We start from the raw sequence: 21,820 nt of genomic DNA, 5'->3' as shown, positions 1-21,820 counted from the left end.
TAGATAGATAGATAGATAGATAGATAGATAGATAGATAGATAGATAGATAGATAGATAGATAGATAGATAGATAGATAGATAGATAGATGAAAAGTTTAAATAGCTTTTCTCAGCTCACTCTGTCTGACTATCTTTCTATCTTTCTGTCTGTCTGTCTGGTAAAAATATCACACGTTATTTCTTCGACACACATTCTCAGATCAAGTTGAAATTTTTAAAAATTGTTTATTGCATGTAACAAAACATGAATCGATTTAAAATTAACCATTGAGTCAATTAATTATTATGTTTACTATCGAAAAAGAGAAATACATGTTACATTATTGAGAGATACAATTAGCATTGTGGAGTTCCTCCACTTAGTTAAGCTCTGTGGCTTTTTTTTAAAAAGTACTTTTTTATTTTGCTTGTTAATGTTTTGACTTTTATATTTTTCGGAAACGCCTTTGAATCCGCATCCGTTCACACGAAACACGCGCCGCCACTTTCTTGAGAATACTTGAGATTGTGCAGAGGCGGAACGTGACTTTGAGATGCCCCCCAGTCTTGACACTGCTTCACGTTAGTTTTCTTATGTTCAATTTCTCCTGCGACACCGTCGACCCGAAACGACTGCGTGCATGAGACTGAAGATTAAACTTACATAAAACCTTTTTTCGGCGTGTATTCGACTGTATCCTGGTAGGAGTATGTGAAGGCTTGTGGACAACGAAATTGTGGAGCAGACGATATTCAAGAGTAAGTTGATATCTTGTCGTTCGGTCTGTGAAACTGGCGAAGCAAGAATTAGATTTTTTTTGCGCGAAATAAATTCTGAATGTTGAGAATGGATGGTTTGGACTGTGAATGGCTTCGCTGAAGGATCAAAATATATAGTCTTGTGTCAATGCTTGAGAGTGTTTCATATCTTAGTGTTGTCGATGGTCGTTGACTAGTGGAGTTAACTTATAGAGCTTGAAATAACTTTCTTTTGTGAACGAAGCTAAATATAACTTTTATTACGATATAGTCACATATAGACAGGCATCAACCAAAGTATGTGGGAGGAGATAGCCCAAAACAGGCTGTACGTGCTGGTACGAACTTCGCCGAATGCAAAAGAAACGAAGCTGCATCAGTCAAGAGAAAGAAAAAGAAAGCTGCCCTGTCAACTAGCCCTACGACAGATGCAAATGTATGCACCAACTGTGGCAAACTCTGCAGCTTCAGAATGGGCTTGATAAGTTACTCGAGATTCTGCCTCGTCTCAAGACGAAACCAAAGCCAGTGACTCATCTGGGCACATCCATTGTCTTCCGGGACAAAAGGAGCCATATAAACTAGACACATTCAAATTGGCATGAGATGAAATAAACTGAAATTTCAACAAAATCTGGCTCACTATAAAAACACGTCTTTACACTGTGGTGTCCTGGAATCGTCTGGCGTAACACGGCTTACGACAGTGCCGCTTACTTGCATCATTCACACTGCATAGCCAACAACTTCTTCTCGCCGTCACCATAGAAACACACACAGACACACACGTGATAACACCGACACCAGTCGTTAGAGAAGGCCTGAACACTGACCTGCGACATCGGTTCACAGACCTCGGTTCACAGACGTGGGCTGGGTGCTCTATCGAAAGCATTTAAGGCTCTTCAAACGCTTTTCTTAGAAGTGCCTTCACTCCATAATGGGCATACGCTGACAAGACTCCATTACAAATAACTATGTTCTGCTGGAGGCTGGTGTGGACAGTATAGAAGCACTAATTACCATTCGGCAGCTGCGCTGAGTCGGACACTTATTCCACATTGGAGGCAACCGCATGCCTAATGCGAGATTAAATGAGAATGGCGTAGCACAGCTGCCCCCCCCCCCCTAAGACCTGTGAAGACCAACTCAGGTGCCATTTCGCCCTCAGTGGCTAAGAGGTAAGTGGTTGGCTGCAGATGGCCTTTGAACGAGACAGTTGAAGAGCTCTCAAAAATGCCGCGGGAAACACATTTGAGACCCAAAGAGACGCCCTTGTTGAAGACAGGCGCAGAAGACGAAAAGAAAACTTAAAATAGACACCCAGCGGTCAACGACTTTGTCTGCACGAGATGCGGAAAAATATACAGGTCACAACTGGGTTCGCGTAATCATGTGAGTAGTTTTTTTTTCTTTTTTGTATATAAAAAAGCAAAATATAAAAATACTTGAAAAAAAAAAAAACACAAAGCTTATATAAACAAAGTTACTGACAAATCTCTAATGCTGCAAGATGTATCCCCGTTTTCCAAGTTTAAACAAAAGTAATTAATTAACACTTATTAATTATTTAATTGGTTACTTTTTCTTATTGATTCTTGCAATTACTGTCTTCGGCAATAATAAATAAATGTACGAGATCGGTCTAGGAATGATGAGCAGAAGAAAGACGGCGTAGAAGATGTATACAAGACAGAAAGGAATTAACTCTTTCTCTCCGTAATTATTTATCACATTCTGGTGAAATGAACGTTGGTATCGTCTGCTAGGAGAGAAAGAGTTAATATAAGCTTCGTAAGTATATATATATATTGAAAACATTCTATTAAGAACAAAATGGCGTCTTGTTTAATAGAGACTCTTGATTTTAAAAGATGAAAGATCAAATGTTGGCATGATCTTTTAGGAAGAGAAGAAAAAAACATTTTGTTGTTCTAATTGTTCTACTTTTAAGACATCTTGATTGACCTCAAAGTCAAAAAATAGACACAGAAGTGGTACGTTGCCATTGACTAACAAATAATGAGACCAGTTGTTTTTTTCCCGTGAAACAAGCCATAAAGGCGAGACATACAGGTGAGACTAGTGTTTCGGTTGTTCCCCTTACTGGCTGGCGTTAATGATGACCGACAAGGTCTACTCGTGGAAACCGAAACCTCCCCCAGTGTTTGTGTGGTCGCCAAATAGTGGACAATTAGTGGACTTATTGACTGGTCGGTTAATGTTCGACAAGACTTAGCTGGAAACGTCTGACAGACATTGAAGTCAAAAGGCAGAGGTTTTGGGTTTCTTTTTGACCAGGATCTCGGTTAATTTTGTGTTTTGCCCTTTCAAGTCTATTTAGTGCTCAGAAGATGAAGGAATTTATATTTTTTTAAATTATTTTTACCAATTTTAATCTAAAATGTACGCACACTCAAAATAAATGAAGTTTAATATCCTTAGTTTTAGGCATACGTATCGTAAATATTACATCCCATTAGAATTCTTGAGGAAAAAAATTTAATTGAGCCGCGTTATTATGGCAATGTTTATTTAAAAAAAAAAGTTTAATGAATGTAACTAAATATTAATTTCAGAAAGATACGTTACTCTGTCTTATAAATTTCGGACGCCCTTTCAGAAATGATGATTAATACGTCCTAGTCAAAACTTTCTGTAGGACGCCATTAATACAGTGAATTTTTTTTTTGCAAAGCTTACATCAACTTTACTCTGTCTGGTTGAAAGTTTCAACGCGTTATTTCTCCCACACCCAATCTCGGATCAAGCTGACACTCTGTGCATTAATTCATTGACATAGACAAGACACGAATCAATAAAAAAAAAAACAACAACAATTAGTTAATTAGATACTAGTCATTACTATTTTGTTTGATACCAACAAAGGAAATAAATCCTTCAATATTCACAGATATTATTAAATAAGCTGATATGTACTAATAATATTTGTATAAAATGTAATTTAATATTGTCTAAGTAGTCTATAACATTAACGCTGTGTACTAACAAAAAAACAGGACCAGTCCTAACAAACAACTTCAGTAATGAAACTGAGAGACACGCATGTCCAGAAAAAGACCGAAACTGGTCAGTCAACGGTCAATAATACGAGGAGATAGCAGAAAGAACAGTGTGATATATATATAATTATATCATCCATGTATGGTAAGCAATGCCATCATTATATACTATATAACAGACTTATGGAAAAAACAGCATCGTATATCACTCGAACACGGCTACCATCTCTTGAAGAGCTTTTTCATGAAAGATGCCTTTCTAAAACACGATTCTTAAAGACAACCTGCACCCATTAAACCACTGTAACATCAGATCTGAGCGAAGTGGTCGTCTCCTTTCCATTAGGACTAAAACAGAAAGACTTAAAAACTCTTTCATCACACTTTTGGTCAGTGTTACAAGGTCATCTGTCGTCATCGAGAAGTACATAGAGGTGTAATTCATAAAGCGCTGGTTGTGAGTGAGTGTGTGTTTCGTGTGTGAATGTTGTTCGTATGTGCATCTGTATTGTTATTGTTACAGTAGTTACGCTGAGGTGGTCAATTGTGGTCAGACTGTGGCCCCTATATTTTTACAAATAAAAATCATCTTATCTTATACTATTTCATAGAAAATTGAAAAGGGTTCTAAAAAATATTGCCATACAAAGCATTAAGCATTGGTAAGAAAATATTTTCTGGTAATTGTATAAATGAGTTCACATTTAGTACAAGTATGTCACCTTTGTTCGGTATAAAAAAAAAACTTAGATTTATGTACACTTGAGACAACCATAAAGAAGACAGAATTTTACAGACCTTGTTGAACTAGAGTTACGTACCGTGGTCGCCTGCGACTAATTTGTAAGCAACTTTTTCTTTTTACATGCCTATATTGTCTCACTCTGTCCGTCTGGTTCAAGTTTAAACTTTGCACAATTATTCATAGTCGCAGGGCCGGCCCTAATAATTGCGGGGCCATATGTGGGTAGGAATAAGCATAATGTCAAAATTAAAATTTTGTATTAGAAAATACATTCGTCTTTGCAATAAATATTTTTTGAATGACTTGGGCCGGCCTTGCATAGTCGATAACAATTTGTGATTGAATTAAACTATTAGTTAAAACAATTAGACTGGAAACCACTGCGTGGTTCATCTCAGATTACAGATCCGAACTCTCCGACATGTAAAATGAGAACGAAGAAGAAAAAGCGATTAGAGGCATTAATTTTCTTTTATATAAAAAAGGAGAGTTAAACCTTGCAGTATTGAGAGATATGGCAGTGATTTTGCGATACTTCCCCTAAGATAAGCTATGTTTGTTTGTTGTTTTTTTCTGTTGTTTTTTTTTAAAGTATATTGCATATGTTTCATTTAAACAGAATCTAGCCTTAAAACGGAACTTGTTGCTTTGTGTTACGTTATAGAATCTTGTTGAAGTAGATTCCCACCCCACACCAAGAATTAATACTATTTGGTTTTTCATCTGAAAATCAGCTATCTTTGGCTTTTGCAAAGAATATTCAAGCTAGTTTAACTAATCTATACGGAATATTAAGAAAAAAAGAAAAGAACGTGTGTGTGTGTGTGTGTGTGTCTCTCCCTCCCTCCCCACCTCTCTCTCTCTCCCTCCCCACCTCTCTCTCTCTTCCTCCCCACCTCTCTCTCTCTTCCTCCCCACCTCTCTCTCTCCCTCCCCACCTCTCTCTCTCCCTCCCCACCTCTCTCTCTCTCTCCCTCCCCACCTCTCTCTCTCCCTCCCCACCTCTCTCTCTCTCCCTCCCCACCTCTCTCTCTCCCTCCCCACCTCTCTCTCTCCCTCCCCACCTCTCTCTCTCCCTCCCCACCTCTCTCTCTCCCTCCCCACCTCTCTCTCTCCCTCCCCACCTCTCTCTCTCCCTCCCCACCTCTCTCTCTCCCTCCCCACCTCTCTCTCTCCCTCCCCACCTCTCTCTCTCTCCCTCCCCACCTCTCTCTCTCTCCCTCCCCACCTCTCTCTCTCCCTCCCCACCTCTCTCTCCCTCCCCACCTCTCTCTCTCCCTCCCCACCTCTCTCTCCCTCCCCACCTCTCTCTCTCCCTCCCCACCTCTCTCTCTCTCCCTCCCCACCTCTCTCTCTCCCTCCCCACCTCTCTCTCTCTCCCTCCCCACCTCTCTCTCTCTCCCTCCCCACCTCTCTCTCTCTCTTCCTCCCCACCTCTCTCTCCCTCCCCACCTCTCTCTCTCCCTCCCCACCTCTCTCTCTCCCTCCCCACCTCTCTCTCTCTCCCTCCCACCTCTCTCTCTCCCTCCCCACCTCTCTCTCTCCTTCCCCACCTCTCTCTCTCTCCCTCCCCACCTCTCTCTCCCTCCCCACCTCTCTCTTTTCTCCCTCCCCACCCCTCTCTCTCTCTCTCCCTCCCCACCTCTCTCTCTCCCTCCCCACCTCTCTCTCTCTTCCTCCCCACCTCTCTCTCTCCCTCCCCACCTCTCTCTCTCCCTCCCCACCTCTCTCTCTTCCTCCCCACCTCTCTCTCTCCCTCCCCACCTCTCTCTCTCTCCCTCCCCACCTCTCTCTCTCCCTCCCCACCTCTCCCTCTCCCTCCCCACCTCTCCCTCTCTCCCTCCCCACCTCTCCCTCTCTCCCTCCCCACCTCTCTCTCTCTCTCCCTCCCCACCTCTCTCTCTTTCGGAAATTAATCAAGAAGGCCCCCACCCCATTGGGATGTCCATTCAATCTTTGTAAAGGACATTAGGCCAGGATAGAGAGAGCGAGACAGACAGACAGACAGAGTATTTGTTATGTGCAATCTCAGACGTATTGATATGGAGGTGGTCAGCACGTACGAAAAGGTTGAACAAACTGGAGTTATATTTCTAATTCACAATGACATGTGACCATTGAGATAAGTACGGCAGCGACGGACACACACACAAAAAAAAACAGAAAGTCTGAACCCAGAGACGGTCAGAGAAAAGCAGATGACAATTTTAGGTCGGGGGGGGGGGTCACACCCTACATCACAAACTAGTTCGTACCGAATTTTAACAAGGTTACAAAGACAGTTTTGTGTGGAAACACGAACTCAAAAACGGCCCCCCGAAGTGGTCCACCCAGGAAGGTAAAAAGGCAATATTTTCAGAAAGAACATCAGAATGAAATTCTATCAAAGACAAATGACAGAGAAGAATGGAGAAGGAAGGTTGACAGATCTTGTGTGGTGCCCCAGCAGACCAATTGATAGGTGAAAGTAAAAGTGAAGTTAGATGTGAACCTGGCCTAACTGATGTCTTATAATGAATATTTAATTGATCTAATTGTTTTGTAAAGGGTCAATCTCTAACTCAAATCCTCAAGAAAAAAAACATTTCGTAAAAAAAAATAAACATATTTGTCTGTGTGCCACATTGCGTTTCGCGTGATAACATGAACAACTAATTATAAATTGTTGTTTTAAATTTTGTTTCAGTCATATGCATACTAAGTAGATTTTGTCTCTTTAATAAAAAAGGAAACATTGTTTTTCTAAATAGAGTAGTTAATCTGACAGAACTCACTTACCTCAGCAATATATTTGTAAAAAATAAATTTTTGACAAAAAATCTAAAACCATTTGCATAAAAGTGTTACAAATATGGGAAATAGTAATTTCCCCCTACTAAAGAGCCTCCAGTGTTTGTTACTATTAATAGTGAATAGTTGTAAAAGTGGTGTATTTTTATGAAAAAAAACCTGCTTGCATAAGTGATTTAAAAAATTAGATTTTTTGGCTTTCAGAAAAGAAAAAAAGTAGCCGTTGCATCAGAACTTTGAATGGTCTAAAATATTATGATGTCGGATTTTCACTATCTTTTCTAGTTTACGAGATCTAACCGGGACGAACGGACGGACGGACAGATTGACATTCCACACAAAACTAATAGCTACTTTTCTCTTTTCGGGGACCGCTAAAAAGTACGCGAACACTTTGAATTGAATTATATAGAAGGAAAGATTTCTCTTAGGAATATCCGTTCGTGCTTGTGGAGATTGACTGCACTGAGTCTAGTCGAGATTCTGATCTACGGGCTAGAAGTGTTTCTCTACCTGGTATAGGAAAACTCAAGTCTAATACAGTAGCAAAGTCTCTTACCTCCATTGCGTGCAGATCTTGTAATTGGTTAGCTCACTATGTAATTGGTTAGCTCACTGTGTAATTGGTAGCTCACTATGTAATTGGTTAGCTCACTGTGTAATTGGTTAGCTCACTGTGTAATTGGTTAGCTCACTGTGTAATTGGTTAGCTCACTGTGTAATTGGTTAGCTCACTGTGTAATTGGTTAGCTCACTGTGTAATTGGTTAGCTCACTATGTAATTGTCTAGCTCACCATGTCTAGAATGCTCTTGACATGTATGGCTACCTGGCCCTATTTCTGGACTTTCTTCTCTATGGTCCCATGGTTCGAACCTTGTCCGCTGCCATCCCCCGCTGCCATCCCCCGCTCTCCTACGAGAGGCTAGGGTGTAATAATCTTCGAGACTAAAAAACTTCCGAAACATGTAAAACAAACTTCCATATCATCAACCACAGAGTTATTATCAAGGGACTTTACATGAAACACTCAAGCCCTCGCTGAAATGTAGTTTGATCAAGACCGAATGTTTCCATGTAAAATGTTTTATATGTTTCAGATAAGATAAGAAGATAAGATATAAGTTCCTTTAGAGTGGAAGATAATCTTGCATCAGTGGGGAGAGGGGACAGCGGGCAGGACATGAACTTGCGACCATCGAGACGACAGATCGACAGTTCAACGCGTATACCGCTCGGCCAGGCAAACACGTCAGGTGTATTTTCTATACAGTCTTTGAACACCTGCAGCATTAAATTTTTTTTTTATTTTTCAATGTGTATCAAAATAATTTCTGTCACCAAAAGCTAGTTTGAGTCAGTAATTTACAACTACAAGAGCAATGTTGTTGTTTTTTTTTATTCAAACTGGGTCCAATCTCCGGCTGCTGTAAGAACCATTGACGAACTTTTGAAACTGGCTACTATACATTCACTAAGTCAAAGGTCATGTATTGAAATAACCTCTGACCTTTGGGCGTCTACGATAGTAATTATTCATTCACTGGCATGCATTGTACAGTTTCCGCAGTCTACAACTTGCTAATCAGACATTTGTCTGGCAATGGGAGATAACTGTTATTATGCTAAACTTGTCCTAGAGTGAGAGGTAGAAATGTCAGCTGATGATAACGTATTTGTGTACGAAAGAAAGAGGGGGCGGAGTCCAAGAAGGGGTGAGACACTGAGAGTGGCAGAAAGAGCGAGAGAGAGACTAAAAATAGAGGAAGAGACAGGTAGGGCCTATGCAGACACAAACATGCACCTTCAGAGACACTTCACGAAAAAACCTGCACATTTTCAGCCAAAGAGAAATGGAGCTATACGCAGGGTGACTTCGACAAAGAGGTAGAGAGAGAGAGAGAGAGAGAGAGGTGACAAATAATGAAAGAGAAAAAAAAACAAGAACCATTTAAATATATGAGTCAATTAGAGAGAATTTCGTTAATATGCATGACTTAATGCATGACGCGTAGGACGTAATCAGATGATTAGGCTACACCAATTTCAATTTACATTTTTTTTGCTTCAGAGAGGAATGGAGAAAGACGGTCGACGTAACAGTTCATCAGGGATAGGTGAGGGTGAAGATGATGAAGCAACAATTAAGTCCATTGTGTATTGCGTTCAAAGGCCTTCAAAGTTCGTTTTTCGTTTTGCCAAACTCCGCCATGTGTAGCTTCGAAGAAGGAACGCATGAGGTCTGCACAACATCATCTTATTTGAACTACGACATTGTCATATCTCCAAAGCAAGTCTACGAAGAATTCTTCACCATTGTTATTTGCGTTATTCATTCGGTAGTTTGACTTTTCTATTTGCGTCGGGCGCCATATTTATGACGCTCGCAGCATTCAGTTATAAATTAGCTGCAGACGATCTGAGAGCCAGTGCTAAAGTTATCCCCCCTTAATATTTGAGTGCGTCATTCAGTGATTGAATTATGTTGGACACATTTTTAACTCCATCGCGTAACGCTATTAGACAAAAGAAGGTTCTCGCACATAATTGGCTGGATTTATTGCCCCTGTTTCTATTTTTAAATATTTGCCCGTTGTTTATTTTGCTGGAAAAAACAAAAACAAAACTGCCCATAACATATTTCTTGTTAACCAAGATGACAGCTTTAAAGAGAGTTAGTTGAACCTCCCATTCATTAGTATAGTAAATCTGCATAAAGTTGCTCATAATTCAAATCATGGTAAATTTCTTTTAATGATAGGGAATCTCATTTCATGTTGACATTTTTCTAAATTCTTCGCCCATGTTGACAAGGGCAATGTACTAAAATTTAACAAGGGGAGATAATTGGAAGTACGATCTCTAAAACAAAAAAAATAGGGTGACATGAGTTGAGTTTTCCTTTCAAGAAAATATTGTTAGGGTGAAGACAAAAAAAAACGCATCCTATAAGTGATCGCAGGTCACGCCCCTGCTCATAAAATGAAAGCAATAAAATGAGAAAAGAAACATTTATGTGATGTTATTTCTTCAGGCTGATAAGTTTATGCAGGTGAGTGTGGGCGTGTTTGTATGTTCGCAGACGTGGGACGTAATCATCTTCTTATTTTGAAGTAACGTCTGTATTATATAAGATAAGACGTGGTCTACGTTTGAGTGTTCTACTTAGCAGACGAGAAGGCTGTAATAGAGAAACGTGATTAACTACTGTCTCTACGAAACATCACAGAACAAAGTTTCGAATACCAGCAACGTCTAATGATCAGTTTCGTAGACCTCAAAAAAAAAAAAAAAGAGTTTTATAGGGTCGGCTGAAAATAGTTATGGTAAAAAGTAAGAGAATGTTATCCCTGAAAAATTCGTACAAATTCTAGGACACCTGTACAACCAATCTAGCTGCTTCATTAAACCCGAAGAAGGAACAACATAATTTTTTAGAATCGAGACAGGTCCTCCAAGCCGACGATCACATAATGAGGATAGCAATGAGCAAGACGGCCATCGGTATTCCAAGGCGTGAACTGATTCGAATGACGAACTACTCCGTTCTACACGGCAATGCATACAGGATATGACGATGAGCCTGGAAAGAGAGGCACCCAAAACTGGCCTGCGCAAATTAGAATAAAACTAAAATGATTTCTGTTACTATTATAGTCATTTAGTTATAGATTTACCATAGTGTAAAAGAAAATAGCATTAACTTTTTGAAGCTCCGATTTAGTCATTTTAAATTATTATTATTATGTTAGAAATGAACGAGCAGTCATTCTCTGGCGCAGCCAGGGTCGAGTTGCGCTAAAGAGAAACAAAATTCATCGTAGTCCTTTTAACAGTTTCCACTGAGGAATTTTCTGGTGATGTGGCAGGTCTGCAGCAGTACCGCCCTCTGACAGGCAACGAGGATGTTCCTAGAAATGTTAAGGGTCTGGAAGGTGTCTGTGAGGTCAGTTGTTATTATCCCCTCGGCTGATATAACAATGGGGTATATTGTTATTTTGAACAATTTCCATAGACGCTTAATCTCCAAGCCTAGGTTCCCATATTTTCTTTGTTTTTCTATCTCAGTTTTTCTTAAATTATGAGACAGTGGTACGGCGATATCGATAATGGTAGCGGTTTTTTCTTTTTATCGATGAACAGCATGTCCGGGCGATTGAAATCTATGGCGACCTAGGTAGGCAGATTCCGATAGGGCTGAACATCCCACCGTTATGTTAAAAACAAAGTAATATTCATTCTGTGGCCCTGCCAGGGCCTAGCTTCGTTAGAGAGAAACAAAATTCATTGTAGTCTCCCTTTAGCAGCGCCCACTGAGAAATTTAGGGGTGATGCGGCAGGTCTGCAGCAGTACCGTCCTCTACCATGCAACGAGCATCTTCTTAGGGATGTTAAGGGCATTGAAGGTATCTGTAAAGTCAGTCGTCATTATCCCCTCAGTTGATATAACAAGGTATATTGTTATTTTAGACAAATTCCATAACCGCTTCATCTCCAAGCTTATTCAAAGTTTTTTTCAAGTTGTACAAGTTAAAATATAATACACCTACAGCGGTTTAGTTGTCTACCAGCAGTCTGGTGCTGTAAGTCAACAACCATCTACAACAATAAGACGCTGCGCAAAACGTACTATACAGATGAGTGGTCTCAGCATGTCTTTTAAAAACATACGCAGGATTCAAGTGGCCACTACGTTAAGTAGAATCCTAAGTTGAACAGTCTTTCGGCGACGTAACTTTGTTCCGGTTTTTTACATTGCTCCTAAGTACTTACATCTCGGGTTAATTACGCATCGCTTCTCAGCAAAAAAAAAAAGATGTGCTTCATTGTTTTTCCTCAGCTGTAGTCGAAACGGCTGTTTCATTGGTTGTTTCAAACTTGAGCTAGTCAAATGACTGATCCGGGACATATCAGAGGCGATGGCACAAGTAGTCATCAAACTCTACAGAGAAGACACTAATAGTGACCTTATTTATATATCATTTTCAAAGTTGTGTGCATTTACGTTTTGTGTTGCTTTGATTAGCTCCCCTTTGCTTTGATTAGCTCCCCTTTCAGACCTTGCGATCTATGGGGCAGATGATGTTAAGGTCATCTATTTCTATGTCCAACGGTTAATGAGCAGGGTGTCATGTGGCCAGTGCTTTGATTAGCTCCCCTTTGCTTTGATTAGCTCCCTTTTCAGACCTTGCGATCTATGGGGCAGATGATGTTAAGGTCATCTATTTCTATGTCCAACGGTTAACGAGCAGGGCCTCATGTGCCCAGCGCAACAACCAACCGCCTTTACTTTCACCAGCTAAACTCATGTACCCATTAGAGTTGGGTGGACTCAGGGACGCCCTAAAAATCCCGGCGAAATTAAAAACCCTAGTCTTCACCGAGATTAGAACCCAGGACCCCCAGGTTTTTTAAGCCGAGCGCTTAAAACCACTCAGCCACCGCCCCCCCCCCAGTTGATTTGATTAAGTGAGGCTAATGTGTTTGTTAACTAAACATTCAAATGCCCCGTAGTATTCCCTAAGAAGAAAAAAAACACAAAGTTTAATAGTTAAAGGGTTGTCGAGTAGCCTTCCTGTCAATGCTGGGGAAGAGGTGGGGAAGAGACAAACAGAAGTATGCTTAAATATCTTTCGAAAAATTAGTAAATAATGAATACAGAATTTCCATCTTGCAAGAGTATCGGGATTTTAAACATGAGTACTGTACAAGGTCCTCAGGGTGTGCAAAGTCTCAGGATGTGGGAAGCGCGGTCGAGAGGCCAAGTGCGCTTGAACCTGGCTTGGCTTTTCTTCTACCTAGAAGGGGGCTCGAGGTGTTTACTGAGCGCCTAAAGGCAGCACGGAAAACCAACTCCTAGATACCCCCGCCCCCCCCCCCCCCCCACTGGTCCACAAATGAGATTGGACCAAAGCGCTCTGAGCATGCTATAAGCATGAAAGTAGCGCTATATAAAAGCTATAATAATAATAATAAAAAAGAAGAAGTGGCAGACAACAAAAAAAAAAGCGATTGGAAGATAACATAAAAGACGTAGAGGAATGGAGAAAAATGTTCGGCAGATCATTAGTGGTGCCCAAAACGGTTTACCAGATTAAGGTATAGGTGAAGGTGACTACACTAAAATCGGGATAAAAAAAATGGGCCCAGACGGTAAATAAAACTGTGATCCTTTTCGGGTCTAAATAAAACTGTCAATGAAAATGTATTTCTTTAAATGATAGTAACAAAAGCAACGTAACTAAAAGAAACCAAAGTGTACATTCACACCAGACTCATTCATAATTTGCATGTGACAAAGTTTATACCAGATTGTTCCTATTTAATGATTTAATAGCCAGGGGAACAAAAGAGTCTGTTTGTCTTTGCTATCGGTGTCTAGTATTTTTGTGATGGTAAAATCACAAAATCCTGACACAAAGGGTCATTCTTTATTTCTAGGATCTTGTTAGCTTTCCTATTATCTTATGTTATTCTTATCTTCCACAGAGAAATTATTTACCTTCTACGCGTATCAATACTGTTAACTAGAAACTTTCATTTCACTAAGTCCTTGGTTTCCCTGTCTTATTCAAGCAACCCGTTCCGTGTCCAAAGGGCATACGAGAAGAATGAGCACTTGTATGATTTTTTCCTAGCATATTGAATGAGAAACCGCGTTTATCTTTGCGTCTATGGTGTATAGCACAAAATATTAAATGAAATTGTTTTAAACCATTTTTTATTTAAACTGAGCAATGTATTCATTGTAAATTATTTCATCTTGTTGTTAAAACGTTTGTCTTACGTGTTTCAAATGTTTTACATGTTACGGGTGTTTTATATGTTTTGAATATTTTACATGTTACGGGTGTTTTATATGTTTTGAATATTTTACATGTTACGGGTGTTTTACATGTTACGGGTGTTTTATATGTTTTGAATATTTTACATGTTACGGGTGTTTTACATGTTACGGGTGTTTTACGTGTTTCGAATGTTTTACATGTTTTGAATGTTCCTTCAGAGTTGAAGATAATCTACTTCCTAGACCTGGTCCAAAACTCCCGAAAGACGACGGCGGATGGCAGCGGGCAGGATATGAACCCTGGACCATCGAAACGACCGAAAGACAGTCCGCTGCACATACCTCACGACCAGACAGCCATCCCGTTTAGTGTGTAATTGTAAATCTTATGTCACACTAATTCATCCAGAACGACGAGGTATGAATACTGTTTGTGTGTAAACGAATCAAGACAAGTCTGTTATCTGTGTGTCCGTTTTTCAGCCTTTGATTTCGGACAGCGACATAACATCAGGCGATATAGTCACAGGAAGCTAGAGACATGTCAAATGTCACTTTTATTGCATAGTTATTTTGCGACATGAATAATTCAAAAAGGAGCAATGGATTGTTATGAATTATTCTTTTCTTAATTCAACGGTGGTTCTAAAACTGGAGCAATGAGATCCGTCTTTGTGATTTTAAAAAAGATCTTAAGATCCTGAACGTTTGTGACACACCAATAGAGTTGACACTTGCTCATTTTGGGTTTATTTCCCTTCTTTGCCTAACCATTTGATAGACAATACAAACACTCTACAAACACAGTACAAACACAGTTTGGGTTTGGATTTAATGTAACACTTCAATGAGCCTTTAATAGCATAGCATAAAACAGTGATTATCAAACTTTACCAGTGGCATCCCCACCCCAAACGAAGATAATCCCGTTCGTGCCCCCCTTAGCAAGCTGAGATGGTGAGACAGGCTAATACGCGTGTTAAATTAGGGATAATAAAGAATGAGGCAGATCTGGACAATATCATATTGCGAGGTATATTTGAGGTAGATGTGGTATTAATGAAATTCGACCGTGCTAACATGAAGAAAAAGTGAAGAAATGCGTTTGGAAATGTCTTCTTCGAAACGTTTTGAGACAATATTTTTGCAGACGACTCTCGTGAAGACTGTATACATGTTGAAAGGTCTTGCTTCAAAGATTTTTTTAAAAGTCTCTTGGAAATTGTGTAATTTTTGAAGCATCATCATTCGAAATGGTTAATATACACACATGAATCTATAACTACAATATTTAGACGTTATTTATTTGTGTCCCTTGAAACAATAAATTGATCGGCCTCGAGCCTTCCCAGTCCCCCCCCCCCACACACGGTTTTCAGGACGTCGCGTCCCCCTTGACAGGTTGTCATAAGACACACACACACCCCCCACTCTCAATTTGAGAAACGCTGGCATAAGCAATTCAATTAACCTGTTTTCTGAGCTGCAAGCAATGTCGATTGTCCAGTGACATTTTGTTCGTTGCCTCGCAATGTTGTACAGTATAGAAATTGTAAAACTAACACACGTTTTAAATAAAAGATCTGAAATGTTTTAACATGCTTTACAGATCGAATAGAAATTTCTCAGATGTTCTAAAGTTCTAGAATCTTCTAATTACAATCACTTCTTCTACGACGAAAGCAGAACAAAAATAGTATAAATCTGTTTTCTAAACACCAATCAGAAGGCTAAGCGAGTTGCAGACGATAAAGATGTCAGCTGTCAAAGGGTATTAATCTACTTCTACTTCTGCTTAGTGAATAGGCGTAGTTCAATTAAATGTCTGCAACAACTCAGCGGTGGCAATTACATTTCGTCCTTTTCACATCTTCTTTCACATTAAATCTATTTTTAGAAAAATTTGCTTTTTTTTTTTGGTTTTTGTTTACAGAATTCTCAATGTAGTATCAAACATTTCTAATTAACATGCTACAAAGTTTTTCAGGTATTATATTCAATTAGCCAGCCAAAGAAATGAACTGTGTAATTCACTTTATAATGCATATACAATGAATGACATATTATATTGTTATAACCCTATTCGCGAAGCAAAAGGGTTAACTATGTGTGTGATCAGCTGACATATGTGACACAGGCCAGTAATACAGTTTAGCGTGCTATATTGAAAGGCAAGGGACAGTACTGGCATGAACTTTGCACGTGAATAGCGCCCGTGTTATGGTCATCTGATCATAAGCCTGCGCATACAAGAGACACAGTGTGTAGGAAAGCGGCAGTTCAAGACCGGAGACGGGACTGTTAGTCGGCCATGAAGTCGGTCCTGGTGCAGTCCTCCAGTGAAACGTACGAGTCCAGGACGAGACAGTAGAGTTTAGTACAGTGATCTACAGTCTAACGTTGTAGCAGTTGATTGTGTTACCAATTGTGTCATATTGGCTGTTTTATTTGACCCTTATTAAAGTACCAGATTATTTGGAGCCTTGTTGTCAAGTTCTTGATGTGTTGATGTGTTGTGTTGTGTTTAGCAGTGTTTACAGAAGGCCTGAGTAGGAGAGAGATCATAACAATATCAATATCATGTTTATATTCCCATACAGTCTTTGATTTACACGGGAGGATGATGTGGCTTCATGTGATCTCATTTCCCTAAACAAATGCATCAGATCAGTGGCGTAGCTAGGGTGGGGGAGGAGGGGAAGAATTTGAAAATCCCCCAGGGCCCCCACTTGAGGGGGGACCCCAAATGAATGTTTTTTTTACATTAGAAATTAAATGCATGGGCCTCCAAAGAGGTCAAGCCCTCCGGGCCCCCAAACGATGGAAAATACCTAGCTACGCCCCTGCATCAGATCTGTGTGGATTCAGGTAGAGGGGGGGGGGGTCCTAAAAAGTTACTGTCCATTCTATCAGGGCCTACATACATTATAACTGACAATCGATTGGGAGCACTTTACGTTCAGCGAAAAATAAAAAGTGTTCAGACCTTGCGACACAAAATATAGTCCAAGGATCATGGGGCATTGTGAAATGTACACACTGGGTGGAAGTGTTCCCTTTAATTATCTTTCCAGAACTAATTACCCACAGGATGGGAAAAGACAAAAAAGGATGTCTTAAAATAAAGGGAAAAGTGACTACATTTTTATTGGTTACCTCTACGCCTTCCAGAACTTTTTTGTTCTTTATTGTTACTTTTTAAAATACTCGCTTTCATGCGAATCTAGTTTTTGTGCGTGAAATATCGGTTAATGTTTTACCTTTTTTTTTTTCGGCAAATATTTCTTTACTTTATGGAGACAACACACAAAAAAAAACAGAAAAAAAAACCTAGATATTAAACACAGTTGAAATAAACTGCCTCCTTACAGATGCTACTTCTTTTTCATCAGTGATACCCAACTTGTCCATGGGGGGGGGGGGGGGGGGCTCTGGCCTGCCTCAGCCCGTCCCTCCATTCAGATCTCTCCTGAGCCTTCCGTCTCCACGTCAGAGCCCCCAAGATGTTGTAGATCTGCTTCCACATCATCCATCCATTGTGGTCTGCTTACATGTCGTCTGCGTTTTTGCAGGAATATATTAATTACTCCTAGTTTCTCTGACCTTCTTTCGAGGTGATCTGCCCAGTAGCAAAGTCTGTTGATACCCAACATACCAGCTTTTATGTTATTATTATTATTATTATAGCTTTTATATAGCGCTACTTTCATGCTTATAGCATGCTCAGAGCGCTTTGGTCCAATCTCATTTGTGGACCAGCGGGGGGGGGGGGGGAGAGGGGCTATCTAGGAGTTGGTTTTCCGTGCTGCCTTTAGGCGCTCAGTAAACACAACTCTGCCCGAGTCGGGTGACGAACCTCGAGCCCCCTTCTAGACAAGACAAGCCAAGTTCAAGCGCACTTAGCCTCTCGACCACGCTTCCCACAAATCTGTTGTTGAGGTAAATCTAATCTCAAATTGAAGTAACGGATTACAATATGATTGTATCCGCCCGTAGGACACTCACTTTATCCTGCATTATAAATCTATCATTATTTATTCCCGTCACGTGTCCTTTGATTGCGTCATAATTTATTCCTGGATTTAATATCTACTTATGTGCGTTACATGTTTTGCCACAACCAGGGCTGGGGCTGCGTAGCCACAGGAAATATTGCACTCCTCATTAACCTTCGGGCTCGAAGACAACCCTTACTATTTACGTTACAACGAATGTATTGAAGCAATGAATCATATACCTTTAAAAATTTAGATATTTGAAACTCCGACCAGGGACGGCCACAAGCGTAGGCGAACTAGGCAGCTACCTAGTGCATCCGATTGATGGGGGGCCTCGCAAAGAACCCATAAATTAGAGAAAAATTTGCGACACTTGGATCGAATCTCAAACTAGCAGAGCTCTATGGCTCTATGTGTACCAGTCTAGCTCTAGAATGCTAGATCATACAGTAAGGTTTTCAATAAATTGCGTAATTTTTTGTTTAACTCTTTCTCTCCGTAATTATTTACCACATTCTTGTGGAATCAACGCTGTATCGTCACTTAGGAGAGAAAGAGTTAAGTCTTAATATTATATTTTTTGGTTGGCATCGATTTTATATTTCATTTAGGGCCTCCAATTACCTAAGGCCAGCTCTGCTCCTAGGTAAGCACAGACTCATTTCCCTTGAACTTGAAGATGGCTGTAAGTTTTTTCCTTGTAATTAGAAACACCTTCTCTACAGTCCAGGTGATCCATTTATTTTTCTTTCTTTCCGTGAAGCTCTTTCATTCATTAACTAGCTCACTGACATAGATATAGATTCTAGATCTTAAGCGGGAAAAGTATGAAGATCTTAAAAACAAGCAAAATTTAAGAATACTTTTAAAAACAAAACAAAGCTTATCTAATGGTAAGAACTCCAAAATAGTAAATATCTCTTAATATTGTTAAAGTTATTTCCCTTTCTCGATATCAAACAAAATAGTTAATTGACTAATGGTTTGTTTTTTATTGATTCATGTTTTTTAAGGTACAATAAAGAATTGTTTAAAATTTCAACCTGATCCGAGAAAGGATGTGGGAGAAATAACAAATATTTAACCATATCTGTGAATACTAAAGGATTAGTTTCCCTTTTTGGTGTCAAACAAAATGATTAATTCCAAGTCATTCATTGACTAATTGGTTAACTTTTTGTATTTGATTCATGTATTGTCTTCACCAATGAATAATTGTGCGAAGTTTCAACTTGATCCGAGAATGGATGTGGGAGAAATAACGTGTTCAAAATTTTTACCATTTAGACAGAGAGTGAGCTGAACTATAAGCTTTGTGATAAAAACGTGACTTAAGATATGAAACCAGTAACACCTCCCTTATTGTGTTTTGTAAACTTCAAAGTTCTGCTGCGAGAGAGAAAAGTTAGTTGTGGTCGTTCTACGGCTAGAATCACGTGATACTTCAATTCTCGCCATCACCTGTTAACCCTCAAAATAGGAGAGCGCCTGAAGTAGTCTCTCTCTCTCTCCTGGTCTTTCTACTTTGACCAACTAAATAATACAAAGAACAAGGATGGTTGGAAAATAGCATGACTTTCTTTTAAAGGAGTTACATAAAGGCATAGCTTTTAAACTATAATTAAACTGCATAATTAAATCTTGTAATTAAAGAAGTCGATGTGAACAAAATGATCGGCTTTCCAATGCTCTAGCACAGGGGTTCTCAGCCTGTGGGTCGCGACCCCCCTTTGGGGTCGATTGACGATTTGCCAGGGGTCGCCTAAGACCATCGTTTTTTGTCTATTCTTCTATTGCTGTGTGGATGGGGGTCGCCGAAGAGTAAAAGGTTGAGAACCGCTGTACAGTCTAGCGTGAAAGATTTCTGCTCCTAGATTTAGACTTAAGTTCTATGCTCTGGTTTAAAGAAGATTGCAACAAGCTTGACGGCTTAAAATGTATGTTAGGGATTATGGGATATGGCTGTGTAAAAAAATAGAAAGACAAGAAAACAAAATATTAGATTTGAGATGCAAGTTACTCATGAAGGCAATAATTTAGAGTGGTCCTCTATTCAACCGCCTAAACCAACAAGTGCTATGAAAAGACATCTATATCATTCAGTATCTATGAGCCCTTTATGCATCGATTGTCAAAATATGTTATGAATAGCCAACAGTTTTATATTGCTTTGCTGGGTTAATAATAATTTTAAAAAAAGGGTTCTCGTTGATTATAGGAATATCCAAATGAGTTCTTTAAGTTAACGATTTCTTTGGAGTGAAAATTGTTATCTTGTGCACAAGTTATAGTTCTTTATCTCTCTTTCTATCTCTCTCTTTTTCACTCATAATCAGCGTCTCTCTCTCTCTCTTTCTCTCTCTCCTTCTCTCTCTCTCTCTCTTTCTCTCTCTATCTCACAGTCATAATCAGCGTCTCTTTCACTTTCTCTCTCTCTTTCTCTCTCATTCTCTCTCTATCTATCTCACAGTCATAATCAGCGTCTCTTTCTATCTCTCTTTTTCTCTCCCTCTTTCTCTCTCTCACTCATAATCAGCGTCTCTCTCTCTCTCTCTCTCTCTCTTTCTCTTACTCTTTCTTCTCTCTCTGTCTCTCTCTCTGTCATAATCAGCGTCTCTTTCTTTATTTCTCTCTCTCCCTCTCTCTCGCTCACCTGTTATCGATCTAGGCTACCTGAAGAACACTCTGTGACAGATACTTTATTGATTTTCTTTAATTATCGAACTAGTATCTATGGCGGAATATTTTTAACATTAATAATTATTGAGTTAACATCCTTGTTCAATACCAATTAACATCTTTTATCTAACGACGATAACATCTTTAGTTTTGTTAATTTATCATATACTTACTTTTAAAAAAAGGTGCCTTTTATTATTTAGACTTTTTTATTATTATGATTTTTTTTTTAATTTAGAACCATCCTCACTATTGGACATTTCATTGGCGTCTTTATAAGCTTGTAATGACGAGCGCAACTGAGGATCTCCACTCCTTTAATAAGCGAGAAAGAGCGCCTTATGCCTTTTCTTCTTTTAATAATAAAAAATTTTCAGTCAATTTAATTACACACAGAAAAGCTATAAATAAAACTTTTAACCTACTTACCACAATAAAATAAATCCTTCAATGACCTCGTTGCACGCAAACAACAGACGCAGACCTGGCTCTTGTTTTGTAGCGATATGAACTAAACCATAAGACAGACGTGGACGAAACCCAGGGCGTCCAGACGACTTTTCACTTTTTTTTTCAACGCTCCCAAATCTTCCCCTCTCCTTGCTTGTACTCACACTCGGTGCGGTAAAGGATGTTCCCCTTACAAAATGGATAGCCGGTTATGAAAGAGTGAGTGAACTATAGCGTGCATGCACGAGACAGATAGCGAGAGTGAGCGCTTTAGCGGGTCATAGTAATAACTGAGTTGAGGTGGGTTTTTTTTTTTTTCCAAGGATACAATTGTTGACTTTATTTCTCAAGTGGTTCTTACAGAATTGGCCAAGCTTAAAAAACAGAGTCGTGAACTAATTAAAGCAAAAATATACAACCTTTTTTTGGTAAACAGATGCTGTTTGTTTTTCTGTTTTTGCTTGTTTGGAGACATCAACAGCTTTGGAAAGGTGCTATGACATTTTTTTACTCGCCGACTGAACTGACAATTAATCTTCAAATCTTCAGAGTATTGTCAATCGGGGGAACGAAATGAATAGTGATGTCCCCTTGCCAGTTAGGGATTTGG

The 21,820-nt window shown here is 39.5% G+C and overlaps 1 protein-coding gene across 1 annotated transcript in view; it reads right to left on the bottom strand.

Moving 5' to 3' along the window:
- Window positions 1–21,387, bottom strand: part of LOC106053202 (guanylate cyclase 32E-like) — a 126,947-nt gene extending 105,560 nt beyond the window's left edge. The window contains exon 1 of the mRNA XM_056021777.1: window positions 21,190–21,387. The gene's annotated coding sequence lies outside the window, so the exon portion shown is untranslated. The remainder of the gene's footprint in view (window positions 1–21,189) is intronic.
- Between the last annotated feature and the right edge of the window lie 433 nt (window positions 21,388–21,820).

The sequence above is a fragment of the Biomphalaria glabrata genome, chromosome 2, assembly GCF_947242115.1.
Source record: "Biomphalaria glabrata chromosome 2, xgBioGlab47.1, whole genome shotgun sequence".
In the NCBI taxonomy this organism is placed as follows: domain Eukaryota; kingdom Metazoa; phylum Mollusca; class Gastropoda; family Planorbidae; genus Biomphalaria; species Biomphalaria glabrata.
Note: the sequence above shows the minus strand (reverse complement) of the source record. Positions and strands in the feature narration are given on the sequence as shown.